Below are 6911 nucleotides of genomic sequence, written 5' to 3' on the forward strand. Positions count from 1 at the left end.
ATAATAATAATAATAATAATAATAATAATAATAATAATAATAATAATAATAATAATAATAATAATAATAATAATAATAATAATAATAATAATAATAATAATAATAATAATAATAATAATAATAATAATAATAATAATAATAATAATAATAATAATAATAATAATAATAATAATAATAATAATAATAATAATAATAATAATAATAATAATAATAATAATAATAATAATAATAATAATAATAATAATAATAATAATAATAATAATAATAATAATAATAATAATAATAATAATAATAATAATAATAATAATAATAATAATAATAATAATAATAATAATAATAATAATAATAATAATAATAATAATAATAATAATAATAATAATAATAATAATAATAATAATAATAATAATAATAATAATAATAATAATAATAATAATAATAATAATAATAATAATAATAATAATAATAATAATAATAATAATAATAATAATAATAATAATAATAATAATAATAATAATAATAATAATAATAATAATAATAATAATAATAATAATAATAATAATAATAATAATAATAATAATAATAATAATAATAATAATAATAATAATAATAATAATAATAATAATAATAATAATAATAATAATAATAATAATAATAATAATAATAATAATAATAATAATAATAATAATAATAATAATAATAATAATAATAATAATAATAATAATAATAATAATAATAATAATAATAATAATAATAATAATAATAATAATAATAATAATAATAATAATAATAATAATAATAATAATAATAATAATAATAATAATAATAATAATAATAATAATAATAATAATAATAATAATAATAATAATAATAATAATAATAACAATAACAATAACAATAATAATAATAATAATAATAATAATAATAATAATAATAATAATAATAATAGCCTCCAATGCCTCACAAAATATTATTATTCATTCAATTATAGCTAATTAATTATATATATATTTTTGATACAAATGATTAATTATATAGTGTTTACCTGGTAGCTATTTATCTTCTTTATCTATTAATATTATTAATTTTCAATTTACTAATCATATTATACAATTAATAATAAAATATGTTTTTATAAATTTTTTTGTTCATAACTAAATATTTCTAATTTACTATATTTAAAATTTTGATCATTACAATTTTGTTTTTTTATTTATTATTTGTATGGTTTTGAAAACCACAATGAGTGTAATAAATTTATTATTCTCATCTACATCTAAAAGCACCATGATTGATATTTAAATAAATAAAAATTAAAATAGAAAGTAAAGTGAGTAGTATAATAAAGAAAAAGTTGAACAATTTCTATAAATAAGGTGGAACGGTTCTACTCAATATCTCATTCTCAACAAAATTTCTTCAATTCTTCCTCTTCTCTCTTACCCTGCTCTCATCTTCTCTTCAAGTCCTACTTTTCTTTTCTTTTTTTTCTTCTAAAATCAAATATGTCGATAAACATTAAGCCTTGATATTGTATTTCCAGAGTGAAAGAAGCAGCTGTCAATTATGGGTCTTTAAATCCACAAGGAAGAGACTTTTTAAAAGAATTCCTACAAGGAGTTTCTACAATAAGTCTATTGTTTGTGGGTTTGAAAGACTCATGCATTGATCCTGCTTCTCCTACTACATAGAAGTCTGATCCTCCATGCAGATCTAAAAAAGACCATGTATACTTATGTAGCTGTTAAGTGCGTTTGGAAATTTATGAAATTATATTTAATAAATCATATCTTATATCTATACCAATATATATACTTTTTTTTTTTTTTTGCTATTATCGAACTCGGTATTCCCCGAGTACGTCCTTGGACGGGGCTCCTTGCCAATGGAGCTCAACCGCTTGGTTATATATACTTAAAAATACTAATCGTTAATATTTGAATCATGCTCTAACTATTTATAATTTTTTCAAAAAATATTAATCGAATTATATTCTAACTATTTATATTTTTTCAGATCCAAAATTTGATCAATAATTCAAATACTTACCTTAACCTCAATGTTAGAGTTATTTATTATTTTTAATTTTTTTAAAGATCCTTTTCTCTATACCCAAAACATGAGCCATCTCCCTTTGAAAAATACTTGGACATTTCTCGTTGCTCACTTGCAGTTTCAAGACCTGGTTTATTTCTTCATAAGAAATCTAACTTATTTTAACACTATTATTTGATTTGATGAAATTCTTTGTGAATTTCAGTTGACCACAGTTTGGTAGAAATATTGTATTTCAAAATGTGTTGTTAGTATTATTTGTCTTTCTTCAATATACACTTACCAAATGATTTTTTACCTCTAGATATGCAGCTGTACTGGTTGGGCTTTCCTGAATTAACTTGTATTGCTTTTTTTTTTTCTGTGACAGAGACTTGTATGAATTGCTTGGGAGGACATAGTAGATAAAGTTGTAATCTATTAACGAAAACCATGTTCCTCAATTTTTTTTAATAATCATCTAATCAAATTACAATACTTTTTTATTGGTCAATTATTTTAAAATGTTTCTTTATTGACTAATTAATTAAAAATAGATATTTAGCATAGATGCATAAATAAATTTTGAACACATAAATTATTTTAATTATATTTTATTATTTAATCATACATGTGGTAAACGTTTTTATTTGAGATTAATGTATAAAAGAATTGGTGTTTTTGTTTCTACATTAATATCACAGTATGTTGTTTTAAAATTAACGAAGATTTTTTATGTGATTCAGTGTTCTTATTGTATTTCACTTAAACTTTCTAAAAAAAATTGTTGAAAATTGAGAATTTTTTGGGATGTAACTTTTTTTTTGTTGAGATGAAACTTTTGGATAGAATACAAACAATCCTCAGAAGAGATACATGCAACGCTAAATTATTCAATAATTTATTCAGTAAAATTTGATGTATATTCCGTTTACTCTAACCATCAATCTTTAAAGAAATGTTCTATAATATTATTTAAGTAACCATTGCATATATTTGTTATTTTTTATTTATTTATTTATATCAGTATAATATATAAGAATGATACTTAAATGTATCAATGCAGCCATTAATTATTTCAATTTTTGAGTCAAGTATATTTTTGACAACCCATTGGGTGAGGGTTGAGTTATTCTATGTACCAAAATTATATCTATTAAGCCAAGTATTTGGACTTTCGTGATAAAGGAACTTCTGCTAAAGATTAATGCTCATGCTATATGCTATTGTTGTAGGTATTTAATGTAAATTTTTAATAAAGTAAGCTATAATAACATTTGTTGAGATGATTACTTTCATCATATGCTAAAGTGATACTTTATCCTTTATTGTGAAAATGAGTAAAAATGTCTTTTTACATATGTATAAACATTCATATATTTATTTAGTATCAATTAAACAATATTTAATTTATTCTATTTTTTTAATGAAATTTATATCCAATAACTTAAAATATAAATCAATTTTTCCGTGCAGGCGCACGGGTCTTGTAACTATTTATATTTTTTCAGATCCAAAATTTGATTAATAATTCAAATATTTATCTTAACTTCAATGTTAGTGTTATTTAATTTGATTTTTTTTATAAACAATTTGATTTTTGTTTGTATTGGCCAAATTAATATGTTTATTTTTTAGATGATATAAAATTGTGTGAAAGAATTTAAACTGAATTGTGTTTAATAGTTTACCATTCATATTTGGTAACCAAAATTCAAAATCTTTAAATTTCATGTATATTAAATTTTTATTAAATGATTTGGGACTATGTAGTATTTAAACTTATTTTTTTTAAAAACTAATTTTGAGTCTGTTTACTTTATTTTAATATCACTGTTAATTAAACTCCAATTTTGATTTTTTTCCAATTTTACAATTTTTGTAAAATAAATAAATAAAAATAATAATAATAGATTTGTTTTGTTTACTAAAAAGTTACAAAATTATAATTGGGTCAAAAATACGACCAACCTAATAACTCAAAATAACCATTCGAATTTATTTGTGACCTGTTTAAATCCAATCAATTCAGATTGTTAAAAAAAAATACAAACAGTCTAATAACTCAAAATAATCATTCAAATTTATGTGTGACCGGTTTAAAAAATAAACAAAAATAGATTATCAATTATGTTTCAAACTGGATGTAACTTTTTTGAGTTTGAAAATGCCCTAACAACTCTTTATCTAGCCCTAATAATACATGGATAATAACAAATTTGAGTACCTAACTAACAACTGAACTCTAAGATAATCCCAATATATATCAGCTGTGATAATTCCACTATCAGCAATGAGTGATTGTTGATTTTGTAATAGATTGTCAATCTTCCAAAAAAATAATAATTCTAATTATTCATTTCTAAAATGAAGAAATATTGTTCTTATTTCTTCCATAGTTACATTAGCCTTAGTATTTTTACCATATGAGCTAATATTACTTATAAAAATTAATGTACATTTTTTGTTAATTAGTGTCTTTCGTGGTTTATATTAATGGTTCCTTTTATAGTTATTAAGGCACTAAAAACGGTTCTTTTTATCCATATTCTTCCTCGGGTAAATTGTTACTCAAATACCTTGAGAATTAAATATTTAATGTGAAATATTGAAATTTATTTGGACCTTAGATTTTAGACAAGTGGTGGTCACAATCAAATACATCTACTGTTTTTAGGTGGGACCAAATCGATACTTTTATTTAATGACACAGAACACATTGTTTAAAAATGGAAAGACTTGTTGTGGCGTACTTTTTATTTGTCTTGTTTAAAAATGGAAAGACTTGTTGTGGCATAGAGCACTTTTATTTTCAATTCTGTCTCTTTAATAGTTCTCTGTTTGGAATCGTGAAGTGGTGGTTCCCCACCACGTTTTCAACTGGTTTGGAACCGGTTTGCATGCTAAATTTTTACAAATTTTAAAATAATTTTTTGGTAATTTTTTTTATTATAATTATGAGTTTTAATTGAATATCGATATATTTGATATAAATCTATATAAAAGTTTTATTCATTTTAAAATATAATAATATCAATTTATAATATGATATTAAATATTATTATTTTATCGGACAAAAATACCAATATCCAATTAAATATAAGATATAACAATGTTCTTCTAATATTTTTATTTGATTTTAAAATATACCAATTTATATATTTTGTTTTGAATTCATGAAAATTAAATATTTAAATCTTTGGAGAAGCATGGAAAAAATAGTGTACTAATCAGATGAAGTGAAATAAGGAGTATGATGAGGTGTGTGGATTTGATTTATAAAATATAAATATAAAATTTGCTACTTTAATAATATGTATTGTAGATTCAGTTATATAAAAATATTATTCTATACAATAAATTGTGAAGTATGGGAAAATGAAAATTATAAAAGTGAAAAAACAGTTTTGTGAAATGAAAAAAATTGAAAACTTAAGATAGAAGAAAAAGTTTAAACTAAACTAAAACATATAAATTTAAAAATAATTTTTTTTAAAAATTACTAGAGAACAAAGGGGAATGAAAACTCAAAACAAAATGTTCTTAACTATTATTTTTTAATTTTGAAAAAAAATAGATATATTAATACTAATTTAACCACATAAAAGTAAGTAATAAATAATAGAAAAAAAAATATACACTAACAATATAAAATAATTTTATATCATCAATCAATTAACAACGTGTATTCGGTAAGACTATCCATATATTTAAAAATCATATTGATAATATAATAGTTTATTAATATTAAAGGACATTGAGAAATTTTTATTAAAGTAAATAATCAATGAATCTCTTATTTAAATTTTTATTAATGAACCAACAGCATCTAAATCATTCAAGCTACTTTGTTACCTACTCATAAAAAGTAAACCTTTGTTAGTTACACGCGTTACGCCTACACGCATAAAATTATTCAAAGCTTCTTTGTTACCATTTTCAATTTTGTCTCTTTAATCATTGTCCCTACTTTCAAATTCATCCAAACAGTGGTTGAGAATTAATCTAACATATATTTCATATACTTTTTTATATGCTTTCATTGAAACCTAGTCAACTTCATTCCATTTTCTATTAATTGAAAATCTTCAAATGATTTTTTTTACGTATTAATCCAAATATGTTTGCCATTCACATTAATTTCATTTTTATACATAGAAGATATTTAACATGTTTATTATTGTGCTCTTAATAATTTATATTTTTAAATAAAAGTGTATAACTCTTAATAATTTCTAATAAAATATATTTTAAATTTTTATTTTTATATATTATAAGGAAAATGCTTTTTCTTTTCTTTTTTCAACTTATCAAGTTTATTAATCAAAACAAATTATATTCATGTTAAAAAAAAAAGTACAAAAACACGAGAGTTGGACCAAGCCAAAACCTCATAAGAGCAAAGTCTAAGTCCAGGGGTTCCTTTCTTGTCTAGTAAGTAATCCTTAGAAATGTCTTTATGTACAAAGTTAAACCAAATGATCTTTTTGCTCTTTAAGTCAATACTAGTCAGAAAATCCGCACAAAAATTGGCTTCACGAAAAATATGAGTGATCCTAAAATCAATAATAAGAGTGTATGCCCAGCATGTAAGCCAACGAGATTTGATTTTCCAAGGCACCAAATTAGAGTTAGAGAAGGCCTTCACAACCAAAATACAATCTAATTCCAGCTATAGCTTGGTCCATTGCATCTGTTTGGCTTTCTCAATAGCATAAATTGCAGCAAAGAATTCAGCCATGACTGAGGAATCAGCGTCTAAAAAAGCACTGAAGCTAAGGATGTGATTAGCTTGATCATCCCAAAAAATACCTCCACAAGCAGCAATAACAGGAGAACCGACTGCAACCCCGTCAATATTACACTTGATCCATGCTCTA

Source organism: Vicia villosa, unplaced genomic scaffold (genome assembly GCF_029867415.1).
Source record: "Vicia villosa cultivar HV-30 ecotype Madison, WI unplaced genomic scaffold, Vvil1.0 ctg.003999F_1_1, whole genome shotgun sequence".
NCBI lineage: Eukaryota > Viridiplantae > Streptophyta > Magnoliopsida > Fabales > Fabaceae > Vicia > Vicia villosa.